The 24,535-nt window shown below is 47.2% G+C and overlaps 1 protein-coding gene and 1 long non-coding RNA gene across 2 annotated transcripts in view; both read left to right on the plus strand.

Moving 5' to 3' along the window:
- The first annotated feature begins 11,766 nt into the window (after positions 1 to 11,766).
- Positions 11,767 to 23,999, plus strand: LOC144135010 (uncharacterized). The gene is made up of 4 exons (XR_013315337.1): positions 11,767 to 11,892; positions 14,813 to 14,848; positions 19,652 to 19,672; positions 23,989 to 23,999. It is a non-coding gene; the product is annotated as an uncharacterized LOC144135010 (long non-coding RNA).
- The window catches only part of LOC144135009 (uncharacterized), a 121,022-nt gene continuing 120,480 nt past the window's right edge, over positions 23,994 to 24,535 (plus strand). The window contains exon 1 of the mRNA XM_077667788.1: positions 23,994 to 23,998. The gene's annotated coding sequence lies outside the window, so the exon portion shown is untranslated. The remainder of the gene's footprint in view (positions 23,999 to 24,535) is intronic.

Consider the following 24,535-nt stretch of genomic DNA (forward strand, 5'->3'; position numbering starts at 1 on the left):
ATATATGTTGCTATAGACGAGTTGCAAAATGGCATCCGTAGTAGCGCCATCTATGCACAGCTACACAAAGCTCGCCTAAGCCGCTATTGTGGAGGTACGGGCCGAGCGAGCGTTGGTCTGCCTTGATCGCTTGCCTGCCGCTTATTCTGGACTTTGGTGTTTGTTTTGGATGAGCGGGCCGCATTTAATGACGTGACACCATGCCAGTGAACTGCTGGGTGCCGCTGTTTGCGCTTTACGGACGCTTCGACAAATCTGGATGAAAAGTACCCGCCTTTCCTGTCCCCGCGTTCATGGTGCACCGGCGTCAAAGACGGGAGCTCAGATTATCTAGCACATTCATATCATGTTTATGTGCACGCGTCGTCGAACTTGTCACTGACGCCTATCAAACATGCTCGAGGATAAAAACAAGTGCTGATTGTTACTGGATGCGGGAGGCCAGTGCAAGCATATAGAACTGATGAGCTTTGCCGCTTGCGAGGTACAGCCTACGTGTACTCTGTTTAGTTGCATCGACCGTCGTAGCTGAAACACCGTGGTCTTCACGTAAGAAGCCTGCGGTGAATGACTTGAGCTGCATTTGAAGAAGAGGTGGGGATGGATAGTATTTTATAGTGTGCAAATAGCTAGTGGCTACGCATTTTAACGCTGGGTTAAGCAATGGGTTTAAAGGTTGCAGTGCTTTGTAACTGGAAATTCGAGGATGTCGGGGACGGGGCAACAAAAATGATTTATTTATTTTTTATTTCTTTATTTATTTATTTCGAATACTTTCCAGGCCCGAAGGCATTACAGAAAGGAGTGGTATTTAACATAAACAGTGCATTTTATACAATATTATTTTACAAAGCGGCAGAAAATACAGTGGTCTTGAAGTTGTTAATGTCAGAGATGGCAGCAATGGAGGGAGGAAAGTCGTTGCAGTTTGCGCTGGTTTTGGGAATAAATGAATTATGACACGCTTTTGTTCTGAAAAATGGGACAACTTTAAACATGTGGTCAGAACGGGAGGATATGTATGATGGGCGAGCAAAAAGATGATCCTTTAACACAGGGTTATGATGATACATTCTATGAAAAAGACAAAGTCGAAAGCATTTACGGCGCGAAGAAAGGTCCGGCAGGGCAAGGGTGCTTTTCATGGAAGTAATGCTGGCGTGACGGGATTAGTTAGATAAGATAAAACGTGCTGCGCGATTTTGAAAGGATTCAAGTGTGTTTATTAGTGTGATTTGAATGGGATCCCATACTGCGCATGCATATTCTAGTTTTGGCCGCACTAATGTTTTGTACAATGTTAGTTTTATCGGCAGAGGCGCAGCAAAGAAATTTCGACGTAGGCACTCAAGAACCCGGTTAGCGTTATTAGTGACGTGTTCGACGTGCATATGCTATGATAGGTTACGTGAAATATGAACACCTAGGTATCTGTATGAGTTGAAGGATTTAAGGGAAGTGTCGCGAAGAAAGTAAGTGAGCGTGTTGTCAGGGATGTTTGTGCGACGCGATACATGCATTACTTTACATTTGTTATCATTTAGTCACATGAACCATTTATCAAACCAGTTAGATATGCTGTTAAGATCTTCTTGAAGCTTAATAGAATCAGTGTGATAAGTTATTTTGCGATAAACGACGCAATCATCGGCGAAAAGCCTGATAGATGAATGGGAAATGCATCTAGGAAGGTCTTTAATGTAGATAAGGAAGAGAAGAGGTCCCAGTACCGATCCCTGGGGTACGCCCGATGTTACGGAAATGTGAGAAGATGAACAGTCGTTAGCAGAAACGTACTGAGTTCGATTTGACAGAGAGCCTTTAATCCAGTTTAGAACATTTGGATCAATGTTAAGCATGCTAAGTTTAAGAATAAGGAGATTATGTGAAACAGTATCGAAAGCTTTCGCAAAGTTCAAAAACACGCAATCTACATCGAAGCTCATGTCAGCATAGGTAAACAGGCCATTAGTAAAACATATAAGTTGTGTTTCGCATGAGAACGTCTTTCTAAAACCATGTTGTTAAGCCGCAAAGAAGTAATTAGACTCAAGGAAATTGACGAGATGAGAATATATAACATGCTCCAAAAGTTTACATGGAATACTTGTGAGTGATATAGGGCGATAGTTTTCGGGGAATGAGTGTTACCTGATTTAAGGACCGGAACAACCTTGCCAACCCTCCAATCACTTGGAAGTTCTGAGGAACCTAGAGACTGTGAAAAAAGCATCGAAAGCATAATTGCAGAATACGGTTGAGTAATTTTGAGCATTTTACAATTGATTGAATCTTCACCCGATGAAGAAGATATTTTCATGCTTTCAATCAACTTTGAAATGCCGGCCCAATCTATAGAAATAGAATTCATTGGCAAGTAAGAGTAATTTGGTATAGAGGGAAGAGCAGTGGGAGCACTTTTGAGGAAAACAGAACAAAATACATCATTTAAAACGGAGCAGCACTGGTTCGTAGGAATGGGGACATTGTCAGAACGGGCTAGTTTGATCACTTTGCTTTCTTTGCCACCAACAATATTCAAGAATTTGCGTGGATTAGATTGTAGATGGATTGTAGATGTCATGGAAGGGTGTCATCGAATTTTTTTTTTTGCATTTTTGACGGCGATTGCGTATTCCGCGTGAATGTGATGATATGCAGCCCAGCGTTCCGGAATGTTAGTTGCTTTGGAACGACGAAAAATTCGTTTCTTTTTGTTGCGTAGGCGTTGAAATGTTCCAGTAAACCACGGTGAAGCAGAATTAGAAACTGTCTTTCTTTTAGGCACATGGCGATCTATTAGTGTAAGCAGTTTGTGCTTGTACAATAACCAGTTCTCTTCAACGGTACGTTTGGAAAAGTTTAGTGTGTACTCAGTAAGGAATGATTATAGTTCAGCTGTGATGGATGTGGTATCGGCGGCATTGTAGTCACATATAGTTTCAACGACTTTCGTAGAACGAACTTTCTTCTTAATTTTCAAGTGGAGAAGAGAGTGGTCACTGATTCCTTTCATGTACGTTGGAGTAGAGACCAAATCAGGGGCTGTGGTAAAAAAAAAGTATAAAGTATTTGAGGAGCTACTGATAGTGCGTGTAGGTTCATGAATCAGCTGTGTTAGATTGAAGTCGGCGCAGATGTCTAAAAAATGGATGCATTCGGAGGATGGCTGCTTAAGAGAGGGAACACCGGATTTCCACACTATATCTGGGAAATTGAAATCACCTAGAAAGAATAAATGTGATTTTGGGTATCGGACAATTAATTTGTTAAGAACATCATAAAGATCAGTGCAGAAAGTATCTGGTGAGGATGGGGACCTATAACAAGCACAAAAGGTAAGGTCGCCTGTCGGAAAAGCTACATGAGTGCAAACTATTTCTAGCGGTGAATCAATGGGGATATCGAAGGAATTGATAAGAGGGTTCACGGCAATGAGTACACCTCCGCCAGCACGGAGATCGCGATCGAATCTGTAAAAGTTATAAGTTTTTTCAGTCTAATATTTCACTATTTTTTATTTTTGCTGAGACCCACGTTTCAGTAAGGACAACTATATCAGCTGAGCATGCGTCGATATGGGATGACAGTGATGTGCGTTTGTTGACGATACTTCGAACATTCGTGAACAGAAGCGATATGCAGTTTGTATGTCTTCGAGCATGAGATAGTTATGCTGAACCTGAATGTGGAGAGGGTGAAACCGGTGATGCGTTGACTGTTTTGGGTTCAATCGAGCTCCTAGCTGGTCCGATCTCGCATACTGCGTCTGTGGTTGCGCTATACACGTAGCATTTATTACCTATGATTAGTTTGTTATGTCGCAAAGAATAGGACTGACCGCTAGCCTTTCCAAAGTCATTCAGTTCTTTCCTCGATCGACGGGTAGCGTTGCAAAAATTTTCGCCGATTGAAACACCCTCCTCTTTAAACTTTGTTTTTTGGGAAAGTATGTAATCTCTCATTTTAGAAGAGGCAAACTTGGCAATAACAGGCCGTGACTTGCCGGCATTAAATGTTCCTAATCTAGGAGCTCTATGAATTGAAGCTTCCGAGGAATTCATGTTGAGACACTTGTAAAAAAATGATGTATCTGGGCTTCTGATTGTACCCACGTCTCTTATAAGTTGTCTGAGATTCCATAGAAAATTAAGTTATCGCGTCTTAATAGGTCTTCCAGAACGTCTAGCCTTGACGCGAGCACAGCATTCTCATTTAAAATTGCTTCTTGGACTGCGCTAGTAATATCTCCGCGGCCTCCACGGCAGCCACTCTATTGCATAGGACGGAAACAGTTTCAGTAAGGGTTTCATGGTTGACCTAAAAGGGACACTGAGGAGAAATTGAAGTTTGGCTTGTATCGATAGAATACCAGCTCCTGATCACAAATCACAAAAACGCTGCTCTTACTGAAAACAAAGCTATTGTAAGGTAGAAAATAGCAAGAACCAAAATACAGGTATCGCCACCACAGGCCAATCTCGCAAGTACAAGCGTGGTGACGTCATAGGGCAAGAGACGCCACCTTGGAGGAATTTTCCTTCCTACATGGGGCGCGAATCTCTGAGGCTGACAAAGGTAGGTTGCGCAGCCCAATATTGAAGTAAATTTTGTTTTAAAACCAATAGTGCACATTTATCACACAAGGAAGGCAGGCAAAAGACAACCTGAATGTTGGAAGCAAAGAAAACCGATGCTTGGCGGCGCCAAAGGCGGCCAGGAGAGTTTAGATTTGTTATGGCGTTTCGCGTCTATGAGTTTTCCGTGCCCCTTGGTTTTGTTTTTGACGCTCCTCGATTTACAAGCGCCGAACAGCAGAGGAACTCCAAGTGCCGCTTCAAGTGCTATATTTAACCTTTGAAGGAGCCTGTTAAGGCTTGTCAGATGATCGCCACGGTCGTTGAAAAGCTATGATGGCACGATGGCCGGTGATCGTACAGAGCAGCACTTGTGTATTCGCTCGCTTGCCCGGCGAAACATTCCCGGCTGTGCCAGTCAACTTCAAACTACTTAACGGAAATCGTTTATTAGGGACGGGAGACAAGGTACAAGGCAGTTCAGAAAAATAGCTGATGGTCTAGCTCTGTTAGGCCAGGATATACCTCGCGAAAGCGCGGAGATTTCTGCATCAGAAGAGTGCATTCACTAGACGCGCCTTCATTGACTGCTGTAACTTCAGCTGTAACTTGAGCCGTCGTGGCGGAGTGGTAGCGTATCTGCCTCAAACGCCGAAGGCCTTAGTTCGATTCCGAACCTCGGCTCAGGACCTCTTTTCTTTTATTGAGTGAGTGGTCGGGGGGCTTCAGTGGCTCCCATGGATGCCGCCGCCGAATACGCTGGTTAGCGGTTAAGCACAGGCTCTGTTAAAGGGACACTGAGGAGAAATTGAAGTTGGCTTGTATTGATAGAATAGCAGCTCCTGATCACAAAAACGCCACTCTTACTGAAAACAAAGCTCTTGTAAAGTAGAAAATAGCAAGAACCAAAATACAGGTGTCGCCGCCACAGGCCAATCTCGCAAGTACAAGCGTGATGACTTCCTAGGACAAGAGGCGCCACTTTGGAGGAATTTTCCTTACTTCCTGGAAGCCACGATACTCTGAGGCTGGCAAAGGAAGGTTGCGCACCGCACCGCTAGCCGTCAGAAATCACGGAGTCTGCGTTTACGTCACGTATCACGCCACTCCGTTCTGAGACGTCATAAGAGTTGCCATGGCGTCATAAGAGTTCCCTGAGTTTGAATCATAGCGGCGGGAAAAACTTTTTCATCTTCGAATCCAAATTTCTTTGAAATAAATGTATCTTTCGCGCCCGGACAAGCGGCAACAAAGCCATGAAATGCCGAACTATGAGATTTTGCTAACAAAAAAATGATAGAGTTCTCCTCAGTGTCCTTTTAAGGCGCGTTTATGCTGCGGCAAGGCGCGCGCGCGCTGCACGGCGAAGTCACGTCGGTCAAAGCGAGACCCTCTATACTCGAATTGCGCTTGACCGCCGACGTGTTCGGCGGCTTCGGCGCACTCTAACCGCACTGGCGGGGAGACTTGGAGCATGTCTCTATTTCGCGCCGAGTACGCCAGCCGCCGCCGGCCCGGCCAGACTGATTTGGTTCCGTGGCGAGGTGCGCGCTGTATTCAATAGCTGCTGCAGTTGGGCGGAGCTGTTCCTTTCGAGCTCGCCTAATTTAATCCATTCACAGTACATATCTGAAGGTACATGCAAGTGGGCGAGAGAGCCAGATCAAGTGGACCCGTTGGATCTAGCGGAAGCCGTTGAAGCGTCGTGCGCCGGCTTTAGTTTCAAGCCACCGACTTTAAACGCGACCGCCCTTGAGGACCCATTTGTTTTTTTATGGCAAAAATATATAAATAACTTGGCCCTTGCAACCGTGGGAGACCTCGACGCCGCCTGCTGCGCCGTGCAACCGCCCCGTTCAAGGAATCACATCTGTTGGCCCCAAAGCCCCGGCCAGCCTCCGATGGGCGCAAGGCGCCGACCTTGTCCTGGCCCCTTGCGACTCCCTGCACTGGGGTTATGATATTTAGTTTGCAACGGCTGCTCTCTGAGGAAGGGGGAAACCACCCGCCGGCGCCTAACCTAACCGTGCTTCCTCAAAAGCATCGCACGCTCTGTGTGGCTGAGGTCGCTGAAATGCAGGCCGAAGTTTTTGTGAGAACTACGTCGTCGGGTTCGGGAACGGTATCCATCGTAACGCTGGCAAGACGCCGCTGCAAACGTAAGCGAAGCGACGGTAGCGACCCCTTATAGATGCTTTCAAAGTGCGGCGGCGGTAGCTTTCATTTCGGCAGCTGCTAGACCGCACCGCTAGCCGCCAGAAATCACGGAGTCTCCGTTTACGTCACGTTTCACGTTACTCCGTTCTGTGGCGTCATAAGAGTTCTCGAGTTTGAATCGGAGCGGCGGGAAAAAATTTTTCAACTTCGAATCCAAATTTTTTGAAATAAATGCATCTTTCGCTCCCGGACAAGCGGCAACAGAGCCATGAAATGCCGAACTATCAGATATTACTAACAAAAAAAATTTGATAGGGTTCTCCTCAGTGACCCTTTAAGTTCCGCTATGGCATTCATCATTTCATTATGACGCGCGTCAAACTTGGACGACAAAGCAGCTATAGAGGCCGAAACTTCACTGTGCTGATGATCAGCGTTTCCAGAACCTGGATTTAACTCCATGTCCCCGGAAAGTAATAGCAACATAGCAACAAATACACAATCGTTCAGAGTGGCAACCAGCACTTGTGGGCAAGGGAAGAGCAGCATACAGACATTGTTTGTACGTTTGCAAAGTAGCGATTCAGATTGACTAACCTGCACAAGAAAGCAGAAAGGAGTTCTTAGCAGCAACCGCATGGTAGCTGCTCTCCCGTGCCCACTGGAAGCGCCTTGGAGGAACCAGTTGCTTAAATCTGGCCGCTGCAGTGCTGCCGCTGGCGGCAGTGTGGATGTCCTACTAGACAGGGGCGTGAAGATGACGTCTTCGGTGATGAGATAACGAAGGCTGTTGTCGGCTGTTGGGGGCGGTAGATGCAGCAGGAAATACGATGCCGATGTAGACGTGACACACGTGCCAGATGGTGAAAGCCATGAGCCGAGAACAGCAAACTGCACAAGAAAGCAGAAAGGAGTTCTTAGCAGCAACCGCATGGTAGCTGCTCTCCCGTGCCCACTGGAAGCGCCTTGGAGGAACCAGTTGCTTAAATCAGGCCGCTGCAGTGCTGCCGCTGGCGGCAGTGTCGATGTCCTACTAGACAGGGGCGTGAAGATGACGTCTTCGGTGATGAGATAACGAAGGCTGTTGTCGGCGGTTGGGGGCGGTAGATGCGGCAGGAAATACGATGCCGATGTAGACGTGACACACGTGCCAGATGGTGAAAGCCATGGGCCGAGAACAGCAAACTGCACAAGAAAGCAGAAAGGAGTTCTTAGCAGCAACCGCATGGTAGCTGCTCTCCCGTGCCCACTGGAAGCGCCTTGGAGGAACCAGTTGCTTAAATCAGGCCGCTGCAGTGCTGCCGCTGGCGGCAGTGTCGATGTCCCACTAGACAGGGGCGTGAAGATGACGTCTTCGGTGATGAGATAACGAAGGCTGTTGTCGGTTGTTGGGGGCGGTAGATGCAGCAGGAAATACGATGCCGATATAGACGTGACACACGTGTCAGACGGTGAAAGCCATGAGCCGAGAACAGCATACTGCACAAGAAAGAAGAAAGCAGTTCTTAGCAGCAACCACATGGTAGCTGCTCTCCGGTGCCCACTCTGATGATGCGATGTCGGTTTGCTGTACAAACAACGAAACCATTCCCATATCTGGGGGCCGCCACAGCTCGACACAATGAAGCGACATCCGCATGTCCGCGATGTCGAGATCAAGTTTCTGGGCAGGACTCATTTGCACTGATCTGTTGGATTGCTGGTATTCCTAAACCATTTTGGTCACAATAGCTTTCCGTGTGTTACATGACATAAAATGCAGCTGGGGCAAAATGGCAGTCCCGCATTTTCAAACCATGACAAGGGAAATTGCAATATTCACTTCATTTTCAGGTGTCCACCCATATAATCCCAAAGAATCCGGACATTTACAAGAAGTTGATTGTGGCCATCAGAAGGAATGAAGGAGGACATTTTAATGCGTCAAAACCGACCAGAATGTGCTCGCTCCACTTGGTCGAGAGCGTCTTCGTCGCTAATGTTGAAAACGGTTACAGGCATTAGCACTAAGGTGCGATGCCTTCAGCGCTTGCATTTAAACAAGCTAAGGCTGCAAGCAAACTATCAGCTAAAAGGACACCACTGCAGCAGTCGGGCGATAAGAGGCAAATTTTCCGGCTGGGCAGTCGGACGTCTCGTAGGGAAGACGAGTGCACCGTTGTAATCGAAGATTACCTATTTATATATGCTTTCAATGAGTTGTCGATCAGTTTTCTTTACACGCTTTGGATTTTGAATATCTTTAGTTGCCGCAAATACAGTTTCAGCATTTTGCTGGTGGGCGTTCCTTAAGAAAATAATACATGTTTATTACAGTTAACCAGAAATTTGGACAAGTTTCTACATTTTTAAGAACAGAAAACGGCGTAAAAACAAGGGACTTAAAAGCGGACGACGCAATGCGCCAGCTTCTGCGCTGTATTTCAACATGCGCGATACGTTTTCAAGGAGTCAATCAGCACGACAAATTACGTGCTCTTACTGGCTGTTTTAACGATACACATGTACTTACCCATTGAGCTGTAATCAATCAGCATGACATTTACAGAGGCGCCGACTTGTTAGCGGCACACAGTAATTGCCTATTAAAGTATACAGCGTAAACCACGGCAGCCTGACCTGCTCTGGCACGTGTTTGTGTTCAGAGCAGCCACACTGGCGTATTGTTCTACGTGGAAGCTGTAGTTACGATCGTAAGATACGCTCGGTGCACGACTTGCTCTCGCAAAACTTCCGGACGCTCTGGTGCGAGAGCGGCGGAATCGCCGTCAGATGATTTTGCCATCCCGTAATGGGAGAAATGACCCACTGTGACATAGCTGCATGCGCTACGTTGAAGAGTATAGTCTTTCCCTGCTAGACTGTAACGAAGTATAAGCGACACAGCAGCTGCTATTTGCAAGGAAAGAGACGATCTGATGCGGGCTATGTACACTGCGGCAAGAAATGCTTGTGGTCGCTTGTCTCGCTGTCCTGCACAATGGCCGCGTTGCGCAGTGTTGCCAGAACTCGCTGAGGCTTTTTACAGCGCTGCTGGAATTTATGCAACTGGTCTATAAATGTTCCAGAAACAGTCGGAGTCCCCCGCGCCTCCTCTTCCTTTCTATTTCTCGCGCAAAGAATTGGAGGCTGCTGATTACCCATGAGTTGGCTTTTAACGGTAGCGACAGCGAAAATAACCCAGTAACAGTACCTTTTGAGGGAGGTGCTGAGTAACCTGACTATGAATTGCAAACCAAGTTTTGTAAACCTATCCCCGCTTTACAGTTTCGGTTTTGCTTACCTTCTGGCAGCAGCGATCCCAAGCTGTCGTTCTTGTTGGCCAGGGTGTCTTGCATATTCAAAGAATAGTGACACTGACGCAATTAAGGTAGACGTGAGCGCAATTTTGTGTGGAGGGATAAAATTTTCAAAATTATAACTAACAAAGCAAGATAATCGCAGACTGGTGTTAGGATATATCTCCTGGCGTTTGCCCCAAAGGAGAGAAGAACCTAAATCGAAAGACGAAGCGTTAATGCAGCGAGGGCAATTTCCAGATAAGCTCTCCGCAGGTAAACAAATCGCTTACAGGAGGAGGCAGTGGCCGTTGTTGTCCTCAAGAGGATAATGGCTCTTACCCACTGCGGGTGATTGGCCAAGAGACAGACGGCGACTGAGAGGTGCTCAAAACGTTAAAAATAATATTAAAAAAATAACAATGCAGATTTGATGGCTGGTTTGTTTTATGGAGGTTTAACGTCCCAAAGCGACTCAGGCTATGCGTGCCGCCGTAGTGATGGTCTCCTGAAATCTGGACTTTCTGGGGATGTTAAGCGTGCACTGACATCGCACAGTTCACGGGCCTCTAGAAGTTCGCCTCCATCGAAACTGGACCGCCGCGGCCGGATTTGCTGATTGAAACTGAGGAATCAAGCACTGTGAGATTGGTCACGGAAAATGACAACAAGGTTAACCCTGCCGTGTTTAGGAACCTTTGATGACTTTTGAGATGAATTTTGAACACGAGCAGCCAGAAGATGAAATTAAGAAATATTTTAGCATGTCAGCCGTTTAATGTACAAAAGGAAGCCTTGTATGGCGGAGAGCACATTCCTGTTGCTGTGCCCAAGGGTGGAAACACCAAGAGACAGAACAACCCCAGCAGACAGATGTAGACGTAGCTGTCGTAACGGGTACTCATGGACGCACCTCTCAAAGGAGGAGAAACGGCGGTAGGTCCACAAGAAATGATCTGTCGTCTCGGGTTCTGCGGGTACAGTGGAGAGACCGCCAGACCAGACCTATGTTGGTAGAAGTTTAAATGAGGCACGCGAGAAGATCGCTAGACATCGCAGCTTAACGCTTCCCCCACTTAAAACTAGCTCATTCTAAGGCTTACGTTTCTGCCCCTGAAAACTCCAGTTCATTCTGAACGCTTATATGCAAAGGTGGGCTCTTAGACTTTGCGCGTCCCGAAAATCATCTTCGATGGCACGAGATATTCATAAAGATGAAGAAGAACCAGATACTCAAAAGCTAGAACTTGGAGGAAAAAGAAACAATTGAATAACTTCAGTGATGAAATGATTCATTCCTAAATTTTGTGACGGGCAGGATTACAAAATTCTTCTGTTTACATGAATGCCTTCTGCGAAGCTATAGCCGTGGTGCTACCACATTTGGTACATGGGACAGAGAGAGAAAAGTTTAATCATTTATTGTTCGGGTGGGTCCTCATTCCAAGGGCCCATTGGCTTTAGCCGCAGCTCTTGCCCAGTTTACCGAAGAAAGTAGGTCTTCCGAATGAGCTGGACAGCGCCGCCTCCAATTCCTCAGTTGTTTGGTTGTTTATTCTTTTTCTAGGCGCACTTTCTTAGCACACCCATACGATATGGTATACGCCAGTCACTTCACCGCAGACAGCGCAATGCGGGTCGTAAGAATTTTGAAGCATATAGCTGAAGTTGACGGGACTTACCTAAGTATTGATATAAGTATTCCTCCTTGCTCCCAGTCTGCATGACGACGAAGAAGAGGGGTAGCAGCGCCTCGAGCTTGCCCCGCTCCTCGTGGCGCTCGTGCCCACGCTAGTCCCCGGCCTCGCAAGGAGCGTCAGGCCCGCCACCGACCGCTGCCGCCACAGCCGCCGCCTCCGCAGCCGCCTCCGCCGCCATGGGTGAGCAATTTACAGCGAGAAGCTGTTCAGCTTATGCTTAGCGACTCTCAGCCGCGAGATTGAGGGGTCGTCGACGCTCTAGGCTGCCGCTGACGCCTGCGGCACCGGTGGACCGAACAGCCAGCGCTGGCGGCCGGGCCGTGCTGTTGGTCGGGCCTAGCCAAGCGCCGCGGCGTAGCTGGCCGATAAGTGCGCCTTGCGGTCGTCCGCGTCCCTTGGTCTTCTCTCTCTGTTGGCGTAGCTCGAATTTCGACGTTGAGTCGCGGTCACGCTGACGTGTCGCGGAGCTCGCGCGACTTGTTCTGATCATCTCGCGACGGGCGCCGAGAGACTTGAAGTGTTCAATGGCGAGTGAAAATTGCGACTCGCTCCCCGGGCGTTCTCTACAGAACACCACGGATTGGCTGAGGAGTTCTGCGACAGGATGTCGTGTCTCAAGAAATTGGTCAGCGAACGACTGCTCCAGAAAGGTCGTTGGCGACTTGTTCGTTGGCCCCCGCCGCTACGAATCGGCTTAATTATGTCGCGCGAATCGCGCGCAATCCGCGACTCGCTGGTGCAAATGCGCCTTTAGCAGCGTGTCGATCGGAGGCTCCTGCTCACATAGTTTATTGGTCTGTTCGGCGGCTTGATGCTCGGTAAAGTGCGCAAGGTGTACGAAGCGAGGGGGGGGGGGGGGGGGCGTGAAGTTGTTGTTGCGCCTGGTTAGGTACCTCGGGTCGCTGTGTGTCCGCGTGATGCTCTGGTCGCCGAATTCAGTTATCACCGCAGCAGCCTAGCGTTCCCTCCAGAAAACATCCTGACTATACCACAGGAAAACAACCTAGCTGGAGGCCAGTTACACTACCAGTGAATGCTCTCACTGGCAGTTTTGCGCCACCGCAACGTCTTTCCTTTGGTTTGGCACATAGGTGTGCCTGAGCACCGCAGCGTAAAAATGATGTCCAACATAGCAGGAGGCATCCCAGCTGAAGCAAACACGCCGTAGTAAGGAATATGATGCGCACGGACGTCTCGCTTCTGTGAAATCCTCTTGTCAGTGACTAGTTCTGTAGTTGAGGCTCTACATTTCCTCTCCTTTTTTAGAGCGAAAGCTCAACTCTTCCCGTGCAAAGCTGAAGGTAACGTGGCTATGAAATTTGACCTTCAAACCAGCAGGAGCGGAGGCTGGCCTCTGACGTCATGCCACGTGACTATCCAGAGCTGCGCGCGTTGATCCGACGGCGCTCGATCAACATGCAACTATCGAATCACGTGACTCGCTGCGCCTCGTCACAGCTCCGTATGCGGAGCCGACGGTACTTTCGCAACTGCCACGTGACACGCCGTTCGCTATATAACATCTTGTGGCATGTGCTTACCTTTCTGTGCTCTTCTTTAAGAGTTTTCGGTCTTCTTACTGGGTTCAGCCTAGTTGAGCCACAGCTAAGTTTTTGTAAAGAGCAGATCCAAGAAAGACTTATCCGAGCAAAGCGACATCGCTTCTGACGTTGCCGTAGTATTCCGAAAGGAACGTAAAGTTTATTGTCTCCTGGGCTAGCACACTTACGGTAGAATCCGTCAGGCCTCTCCGATATAAAAGGCTAAACCTGAAATCAAAACCGGTCAAATTCCATCCGGAAAGGCTGTTTTTCTGCTGTCCAGAACAATCTTGGCCGCGTGGACACAGGAATTAGGGCCATGTCTGATGATGAGGGTGTGCTTTCGATAATGTAGAATTAAACATGCGCGCTGGCTCACGGAGGCGAGAAAAAGGTCACATTTCTCTTTACCCGCATTAACGAAATGATAGCGAAAGCTATATCTTACTCTTTCCCCGGCCCTGTGAAAAATTGTTACTAATATGTAAGCACTACTTCGTTGTGTACCGAAAGTGTCCACAGAATCTGTAGACACCCGAGGTTAGCCGCCGCGGTGGCTCAGTGGTTATGGCGCTCAGCTGCTGACCCGAAAGACGTGGGTTCGATCTCGGCCGCATCGGTCGAATTTCGATGGAAGCGAAATTCTAGAGGCCCGTGTACTGCGCGATGTCAGTGCACGCTAAAGAACCCCAGGTGGTCGAAATTTCCGGAGCCCTTCACTACGGCGTCCCTCAGAGCCTCAGTTGCTTTGGGACACTGAAGTCCTGTAATCTTATCCCCGCTTACCCTAGTTACTCGGTATTAACTAGAGTAAGCCCGGATAAGTATCCACACTTTCTGTTGACGCCTTTTTTATAAAACTGAGTAGTGCTTACGTATTAGTAATTTTTTCGCTAGGATTGCTTAGCTAATGAACATTGAGGAATATAATAAGCATGCAAGACAGCAACCCACTAGTTCGTGCACGTTGGAAGGAAGTACGGAGCAATAGGAACAGCGTCACAGAAGGAACGGTATTGTCTGTGCCTGCATTATTCAAATTCACCCTCATATAGCCGGCACATCTTAAATACCTGTGTTGGAAACTAACACTGCTCTTGGAGCTCGCTGGTCGGTGCAGTGTTTTTCGGAAAAGAAATTCACCGCAATGATTGCCATCCTGTGGCTTATAAGCTTACTTGGTAGCGTACCCTGTAGCGGCGTACGCGTTTTACAGCTGATCCTAAAACTTTGCCCTGCTGATAACGTAACGCCGATCGAGCCGTATTTCAAAAAAAAAATCTAATACATCGCCCACTTCATGACAGCCCGACAGACAAATTGTTATCAGGCTAGCCTACTCGGTGGATACGAAGCAGGCAGAGTAGTTAGTAGGTAGATGAGAACGTACTTGCGTGAGAGTTTAATGGACACCCGCCTTTAATTGTTATTTTATACTGAAATTTTCTCCCGTAATGTCTTAGTGTAGATAGTGCGTCTTGCTCATTGTTATCCACACTACTAGAGGCGGCGAAGGACCAAATGGTATCATTTCCCTTATCCTTTCTTTTCTCTTCCAGCTGACGCATCTCAAGCGCCGGAAGGAACAGCGGAACGTGAGTGCTCGAACAGCAATAGGTTAACCAGGGACCTGTAAACTAGTACCTGGTTACAGAAAGTTCAGTGATGTCATAGTTACATGTAACATGTCAGCATGCCGCTAATAGAATGAATCTACCCTGACGACAGAAAAACAGGCACCGTCTGTTTTAAGACGGCGCCACAGTGTTACTAGAACTTGTTTAATAGTTGTAGTAGCACTACCAGCATTTCTAGTAGTAGCTGCTCTCGGTAGCAATAGAAATAGCGGCAGTATCAGCAGCATCAGTTGTGATTACCAGGAATTGGGGACAGTGCTCTAGTCGGCTTGTTCAGCCCTCATTTGACGCATGAAAAACTAAGCGCTGTATTTCCGTCTGAAAAAAAAAACCTCGGTAGCGTAGGTGGGGTCGGGGGAACCTCGTTCTCTACTGTGTATGCGTTGCAGCGTCAGGCCACTCAGTTACGGCGCGACATAAACAAGCGTATGGATGCATAGGCTTGGAGCCCTGGCGCGAGAGATGCGGTAACTGTGTTGAGGGAATGTGAGTTCTGAAAATTTTCCTACTTGTTTCGACAAACATGGGATTAAATAATGGAGAGTCCAATCCGTGTTCTGTTTGCAGCCATAGTCAAAAAGTTGTTGAAGCCGTACATTCTTGAAAAATCGTGCTTTTGTCATACAAAAGGTCACTTATTTTTTGTCGTTTCACATAGACCCATCATTCAAACATTGCATGCTTATGAAGTAAACGTTAGCCGAGGCGATAAGACGCTTGTACCTTTAAGGGTGCGATGGGAGGCGACCCTAATCCTATGGCAAAACCCAGTTCGTCATCTGCACAATTACTTATAAAAAAAAATGAACGCCCGTTCCCCAATGAAGCCACGTAGCCCGCAAGGCCTAAGAGCTCTAACTAGCAGCTGCCCCCCATTCATAGCTGTTTGCTGGTAGTAAAAGTGCCCACAAAGCGATGGGCGTCCGGCCAATGCCAGGACAGAGTGTGCTAAGAGGGTAGCATGCAAATGGTTATGTAAGAGATGACAGTGTAAATAATCGATGAAAACAATGAGCAGGAACGTAGTGTTTTCATGATGAAAAGGCAGGCCTTACCGACATGTGAAGGGTGACCTTTCGCCTCGCGGCTGGTGGAGGAGTGTCATCCCACGTATCCACGCAGGTGGCGGCAGTGAGCACAGCCCCTCCTTTCAGACGGCCACGTCGGAGCCATCACCGCTTAGCTGCTATGCCCGGAGCTCACTTCAACTGGGCTGCTAGTCTGGCGCATTGCTTACAGCGCGACGAGCTATGGTGGTGGCTTGGGAGGCTTCTGCTTGAGTCTAGGGCCCGCTCGCACATAACGCTGCCTGTGTGGAAAGCAAAGGCACAATAACTCTCTTGCTCGATGGGCGCCTCAACCGCGCAGTGATGAAAAGGATAAAAAGGGAAGCGAAAACAAAGAGAAAAGACGGTCAAGTTAGCTTGTCTGTGGGCAGCAGATCTCCCTCGAGAAGCTGCAGCGTTAGCCTCAGCTGTCCGACACCTTCGTCTCGCTGGTCGCCTCCCAGAACATCTGGAAGGGTCTAAACGGGAAGTCCCGCTGCTTGGAAGACAGATGTTGTACCGCAATGTCAAAGTAGCTCCGTGGTGCTGCTCGCAGTCTCTCGTAGATCAACTAGATTGCTGCCACCTTTGCGACGTTGGATCTGCAATTTTCTCGCAGAGTGCGGCGGGCCTCGTCACGAACAGAGTATCGAGCTGATTGGCACGGTCACTGCAGGATGCGGCTTGTTTGCCCTGGCGTCCCCTCGCTGGGGCGCGCAGTGACCCGCGGGTTTCGTGCCATGTGAGGGTAGATCTGAATTATCGTATTCGATGAGGCGTTCACTCTGTCAAGGTCATGACACGACCTAAGGTCTCCAGCAGTTGATGCAGCTAGGATGTTTGTCGGGCACTGTGCCAGCTAACTCAGTGTGGCCCTGCAAATTGTCGAGGCGGCTGCAGTAATGAAAACTGCAGGCCTGTTCAGACAGGCAGACGCACAGCGGGGCGCATCTAGAATCTCGCTACCGCTCTTGGAATACTGTTAGCTGCGACCTTTAGGAGCATACCCAGAAACTCTGGACAAAAGGAACTGCAAACCATTCAGGACCGCAATTTTTTCATATAATGGAAGATTTAACTGTAACAATCAACATATTTGCAGATCATCTGACGGCAGTCTAATTTTTCTTGCTACTAACGTCCTTGCTATCGTCCTAAGCATTCCGCATTGGTTTCCTGGGGCAGTCTTAACTGTTCGATGCGAGCGATTGCAACGCTTTAAAAGAAAGATTTCGCTACATATCAGAAGAATGGGTCATTGCCTTCAACGTTACCGTACCACTTTCCTTAAAACCCTAACCTTAGCATTTTTCCAATTATTAAAATTTTGGTCCGAAATTGCTGGACATGAATGACAACGCCATCGCGGTGGAAAAGGCGCATAAATACAGTGTGTTTCACCTCAAATGTTCTGCAATTTATTAAAATTGGCTTTTTCAGCTAGAAAAAGCATTTTTCGCCGTGGCATTGTGGCATTCACCCGCACAGAAATCGGCCAACATCTTCTACGGCATCTTCACCTGGCCCCCTATCATCTTCTCATCTGCCCTCAACTATCAAATATCCCTAATGACATCCAGGGCCAATTGCACATCAAACCTCAACCCAAAAATATGAACCCCGAGCTACATAGGGCAGATGCCAGACCAGAGCTGAATATTACACCAAACACTACAGATGAAGACCCGACATCCTCTACGGGGACGCGGCTTAACGCAACCTAGCAGGCTATCATACCGAAGACGCCGTCTTGGAGGATGGCACCATCGGGGCCGCAGCCACCCTCCACGCCAATAAACTTTCGGAGGCTGAGGGCGCGGCCGTCGCCTTGGCGCTCATACACACTACACAAGAGCCCAACGTCGCTGAAATCTGCACAGACTCCGAACCTGCGTACCATCACTATCAGCAAAGCATTATCACGGCAGCCGCCCGAAGCTTTCTCGCGTCAGGATGCACGCTTACCCCAGTGGTAGCCCCCGCGTGCGTTCCTGGGAATGTCTCGATCCTCGGTAATCAACGTGTTCATATGCAATTGCTCAAGAAACATCCCTTCGGACCCTGGAAGACCGGGCACCCAAACCCACGCAGGTAACCTCGCGGGTTTCACCATAGACTAGATTCGAAATACAGTGTGGTCTGGCGGCAACTGCAGAGAAACTGCTACTTCTCACTTTACCTCCTTCATCGCTACCACCCTGCCTTGGTACTCGCAGTCTGCTGAACACGTGAGGCGGCCAAGGTCACACTCATGCACTACATGCGGGAGCGCCCCCAACCCATGCCAGTGGCCCCATACCCAGCCCAGCCCATCCCCCTCCTCATGGTAGGCCGCTCTGCGAGCTGCTCAACCAGCTGTCCAAACAAGGCTAGTGGACAGAGCTCTCTGTGAAGCCCAGGCGCTTGCACTCTTTTACAGCTTGAAGCCCACCGCTGATGTGATTTTGTTCCTAATTGAAATAGCTAACGGAAAAAGGTAGAAAGTTGGCTATTCATAATTAGTTAACTATCTTAGTAGACAGCATGTTGAAGCTGCTTTCTGATGCGCTGCACCGCTATTTTTAAAATTACAGGTTATCTTGGGTGAGACACTTGGTAAATGTGTAGTCGACCAACCGAATACTGGACCAGCTCAGCTTCATAAGCATTATAGAAAAGAGGCTAAGATAGATTGCTCTTAGTTGTCTTCGTTGCCAGTGCAAAGCCTTTCCGAGACTCATCGCCTCCAATCACGTGCAGCACTTTGGCTTCTACCCCGCCGCGGTGGCTCAGTGGTTAGAGCGTTCGACTACTGATCCAGAGTTCCCGGGTACGAACCCGACCGCGGCGGCTGCGTTTTTATGGAGGAAAAACAGTAAGGCGCCCGTGTGCTGTGCGATGTCAGTGCACGTTAAAGATCCCCAGGTGGTCGAAATTATTCCGGAGCCCTCCACCACGGCACCTATTCTTCCTTTCTTCTTTCACTCCCTCCTTTATCCCTTCCCTTACGGTGCGGTTCAGGTGTCCAAAGATATATGAGACAGATACTGCGCCATTACCTTTCCCCAAAAAACCAATTATTATTATTATTATTTGGCTTCTAAGCCGTATAGCGGGACACATGAAGCATCCGTGGAGGCCTAACTTTTGTATAGATGAGGGCTAGAGCTATTCTTACTTCCAAAACATGCACATTTAAATTTGAATCCTGGCGCAGTGAAATGACCCCGAAAAACATCAACCGCACAAAGGGAAACCGCCTACCTACATACGCGTAGGGACTTTGCTATGCACCCCAGAAGTCGCCATTGACCGTCATCGCACAGTTCGGCAACGTGACTCGCAGCCTAAGCCCCTTCACCCCCCCTCCCCGCACCTTTCGCATCACCGCTTTCCTTCTTTGGGCCTCCTGGTGCCTGCCATGATTACCTAAACACGCTAGCTACCATCCCCAGTCACCTCTAACGAAAATAACCGAGCCGGCTTCGAAACGTTTGGTTTTAAGTTTAAAATGTTTGTGGTTGAAGCCAGGTCAGAGTTTAAGTTATCAAACGCAACCAGGCAGAAAATTTTGTCAAACTTTTCAGTTTTAAATATATTTGAAACGCCGATGACTCATAACGAACCACACAGCATGGCTGAGCAGCAGGTTTCTTGGTCTCTGTGCTTTCTGCAAAGAATGTACCATAACAGTCCTGCAGCGAAATTGGAGTGATTTTGTTCATTTCTCTTTCAGAGCCGTCAGCGGCACCAAGCAGTAAGTCCACGTTTTCTCATTGCCAGATTTACATTCGTCGTACCAATGTCAATAGTTTTGGAGCCAATTATTCCCACGCACCGATGAAGAACCGATACATTTAAGCGTTTCTGCGTAACTGCAGCTCCGACTACTGTACAAGCTCGAGAACAGCGGCCTCATGAAGGCAGGCTTTAGGCAAAGATGCACTTTCAACATACATTCTGAACATGTTCATTCGTTAAGCTGCAATATGCACACTTACGGACAGGGCTGTAGCAACACATAGAAATACTGCTTGAGCGAATATCAATCAGAATATCAATAGTCATTCGTATGCTCACTCGAACGAATATCAATTGTCATTTTTCGTGCGCGCCGCTCACGACTGAATTAATGACCTTCTTAACCGTCTGGCGCTTATCGGTGGTACTGCAAGGTTCGAGACTGCCATCGAAGAAGCTGTCTCATCATAACCATGTATACCGCAGGCCTGTCCCAATTTATCGCCGTACAGCCACCCACCCTTCATGTAAAGTCTCACGTCTGAACCTTTCAGGTATTATTAAATTAGATTAAATTAAACTAAATTTTCAGGTAAAAAACTTTGCAAGATGTCCTGCCGAAACACCATTATAACCTGTGCAAAGGAGTTCTGCTGATTAAATTAAATGCATGGCAATTTTAAATTGATAACAGGAAGCATTTTGGAACGTACTAAAGTACTCCTTCCTGTTAGAGAATTATTTTGACTGAGGAGGGGCAGTTTTCGTTCGTGAAACAGCGGACCCTGCAATACCGAAAGTGGGTGTCGGATGCCAAACATCGCAGTGACATGCTTTTGCTTGAAACACTGCGGGCCGGCATATCACATTTCGGCTAGTGTGGATTCTCGGCTGCCTTGTAGCCTGAGTGCTATATATAAAAGGAAGACAATAAAAGTAAAGCAAGAAATGTGCAGTGTCTCGGAAGTCGAAAAGATTTGCCGCTTTGTAGACACCTATGCTAGGAAATTTGCATAAAAGCGCATACGTACTCTGTCCACGACGGTGTCATGTTGAGTGCCATAGTTTATTACGCATGAGAGTACTGCATTTCATGAAAGCGCTATGTGCTCAGTGGACGCGTGGAGTTCTCCAGAATCCATTTAAATACTTCATGTCCCCTTGTGTCCAGTATTGAACTCTCCATGCTCATTTCTTCTTAGCGAACTGTCATTTAAGCGCACGTTCTGTTGTGGTCCGCGATTGTTCGTTCAAATGGCATTTTTTGTACAGGCTTTCCCTGGATGCAGGTAAAGAGAGATCGAAAAGAAGAAACAATAAGAACAGCCATATAATTGTGTGGTGGAAGGATCAGAGAAAGCGTGAGCATTAAATATGGTTGTTCAAGTACCCTTCTAATCTCACACTCGCTATGTTCTCAGTTCTTTTTGTTCCACTCTGTTCTACCCTTCGTCGCCTGTTTTGCTGCTCGCAATTAAATTTCAAGCTGATGCGTTAGCGCCACATGCATGTGCTGTTAAGTTGCAAGTATTCATAACCAGCAATCCTGCACAGCAGCATCTTTCGATGCGAGAGAGTTCAAGCACGCAATTTCTTTCGTATATTGTTAGATTTCACTATAACAATCAATATATCAGGAGATGTCCCATGGGCAGCCTTCAACGTTTTTCTGCTAAGGTTTTTGCTATCATAAAAACCCTCCCCGATTGGTTTTCTAACAAACTGAACTGCTCGATGTGAGCGATGGAAAGACAAAAGATTTGGATACGGATCTAAAGGATGGACAATTTCCTATAATGTTTACATTACAGTACAACACATGTGTTCCGATATTCAAAACTGTTGCCCAGTAACGCTGGACATGTGTACATTTCTTGTCAGGGATGTCGGCATGATGCCGTTCACAACCTTAGTGGGCCAGCCATAGTAATTACTACGCGTTTATAACGCAAGCTCCATGCTTCGTGGTACGGGCTCGCAACCACTGCTTGCTGTCAGTGCACCCGGCTTCACAAGTTTTCAGGGCGATGCGGATAGATGTTACTTACGTGCAGCCAGGACGTTTAGCCTGAAAATAACATGGGCGCTGCAGAGTTTCAGCCGTAAAGAAGCGGGCTACGGGGTATCATTTGATGGTAGGCGCAGTGGCTTCCAAAATATTTACGTTTTTCGCAATTCACGTGCCCCGTTAACCTTTGACGACGGCTGTACACGCGCTCTCTGTCAACTTTCAATAGTTAACTATCATCGTGTGCTGTTACTGTTACACTCCTCGATAGCTTAATATTACTTTAATGTTATTCACAATAAGGATTAGACCTTATTCATTCGCCACTACTCGTCCTTTGAGTTTCCTTGCAGATCAGTTATATCACCAAGTCGTACGCTTCTAAGGCGTTCTCTAGGAAGCCTCATACCTCTCTTTTCTCAAAGAAATCCACTGATTACCTCTTTTAAACGCGACAGGTAAGACTGATTTAATCATTCGGTCTGAGAGTATTGTAGTGGAAGTTCAGGCTTACAATAATAGGTAAGGTATTGGTTCCCTCGTATACGCTGCTTACGTAAAACAGGCTGAAAGAAATCCTAATGTTTAAGGGGGGACCGTGATCTTTAAAAAAGATATTAGTAAAGTCAGTCATGCAATTTGCAGAGAACATATGTTTTTGTGTGCTGATTCTAAATATGTCAATTAATTTTAATTTTATGTAAGACAACTCCGTAAGCACTTGTGCAATATATTATACGATGTTTTGGAGGAACATTTTGCTGCAGGGAACTTGCTGAAGTCCATGCAATTGATTTGTCTTGACATCAAAGAGTGCAATAAGGCAAAATTTTCATCCAGCCTATCATACAACTTGAGTTACAGGGTTTTCAAGTCGCCATTCTAGAAACAGGGATACCAACTTTTTTTGGCCATCTCAAACCCCATAACTCAACTATGATCGGCAAGATGACAATTTTACAGTTATTGCGTTCCTTGATGTAAAAAAAAAAACCAGTGACATGCATTTCCGCAAATTCCCTGCAGCGAAATTTCTTGAAAGCCCTCTCCAAAAAATGGCTCTGGCTTAATTGTGGTTAAGTCTGGATACACAAGCAAAAGCTTCGCTCGCTTGGCATGCTGGATCCTCCAGTGAAGCAGCTCGCCGGGCGATTTCCGCGGTGTGGTCAGCCGTCGCTTCCCGTTGACGGCTCAAAGCCCCCCCCCCCCGCCTGTCTGAGAAGACGGCCCGGCCTCGCTGTCATGCATGGCCAAGCCCGCACTCAATAGGCCAGGGCGCCGCCAGGTGCACGGCGAGTCAAGCTGTCAGGCGGCACCCAGCTGCGGACAGCGCACGCGCCGACGGCGTTGCCAAGGGTACGGTGCAGCTCCGGTCAAATGAAGGTCAATCTGCAACCCACGGTGAAATTGGCGCCACTAGGCCAGTGAAGCTTTCGCTTCAAAAATTTATTGACTCATTGCACAAGTGCCAAGCTGTTGTTTTACATGAAACTTAATGACATATTTAGAATGAGCACACAAAAATACTTGTTGCCCGCATATTACACGAATGTGATTTCAGTAATAAATTTTTAAAGACCAGAGTTCCCCTTAACCAAAGTGCCACAAAGGAGAAGTTGTTATTCACGCCGGTGAAAGCAAATTCACGCGACTCTCAATTACGGCATGTGCTGACACATAAGTGGTAGTGAGGTAACTTCCCTTCAGCTAGTGTTCGAACTTTATTACCGGCGACACATTTTTCGGGTGAAGCTTCTAATGCAGTCGCTTTAATAATAGATGAAAATGCCAGGCGCATTTAATGGCTGGTCTTTTGTCTTTCTTTCATTCACTGCGGTCGCTTTGCAGTTACTATGGAGATCTTAAAACCCAGCAGCTGGTTCGAAATTCCGCCTACTTAGATGCGTGGACCGTTCTCGATGGTTAACGGTAGTTTGCTAACACGCACACAAGCGAGAAGCAGCGGAAAGGAATGAACTTTCCTAAATGGCTAATTACTGGCCTGTTGTTACGCGTCACATTACTGCCATACCACTTCACGATTCCGAGAACATCTCTACAAGCAGGCGGGCGAGTTCACGGGCAGAGGGAATCTTTAAAGCATATTATTTCAAGGCATTCAAGACAATGTTCTCGCGAAGTTACCGCGGTTCGATCACAACTCTAGTTTGTTTACTTGGCGCCGTTTGTTTGTTTTTATCATTTTGTATATTTGATCACATTTGTTTCATGGCCGCTGTTTCGTCTCACTGCACTTCACTGCACACAGTAGTGGAGTTATCGGAGCGACTTACCGAAAAATCACATCTTGCTTTCGTTTTCAGCTGGGGCTGAGTAAGTACATTTCCTGAGCAAAGCTTTCGTCTTGAATAATCGATTCCTTCTGACAATTCCTTGGAAGTGCAGAAATACACGAGGAGAGGACACATTTGAGACAGACTAAAGTTTTTGGGAAAGCATGCTAATAAAAGATAATAAGCGTGACAGAATATTGGGTAGAGAATAAAAGGGAATCAAGGTGTTTCAGTAAATGTTCGGCGTAACCAAGACAATACTAATACTATTTTCTCCTCAGTACACCGGTCATGTGCAGCTGCCAACAATCAATACACACTGAAACGAGCCGGCATTGAACGTATCATATGTCTGGAAGGAAAGTGCTCAGAATTAACTGAGCTTTACTTTTAGTCATTTCGGGGGGCGTCCCCTTTGACTGCATCTTAATAAAGCACTTCCTTCGATTCGCGGCGGTACTTTCTTGCACATAATAAAAACCGTTATGGAATAAAATTTCACCCGCAATTACCTCTAAGAAACTTCAACATCTTGAGGATATATGCTTTTTAGTTGTTTTTAGGTCAGCATTGGATG

Source organism: Amblyomma americanum, chromosome 5 (genome assembly GCF_052857255.1).
Source record: "Amblyomma americanum isolate KBUSLIRL-KWMA chromosome 5, ASM5285725v1, whole genome shotgun sequence".
NCBI classification, from domain to species: domain Eukaryota; kingdom Metazoa; phylum Arthropoda; class Arachnida; order Ixodida; family Ixodidae; genus Amblyomma; species Amblyomma americanum.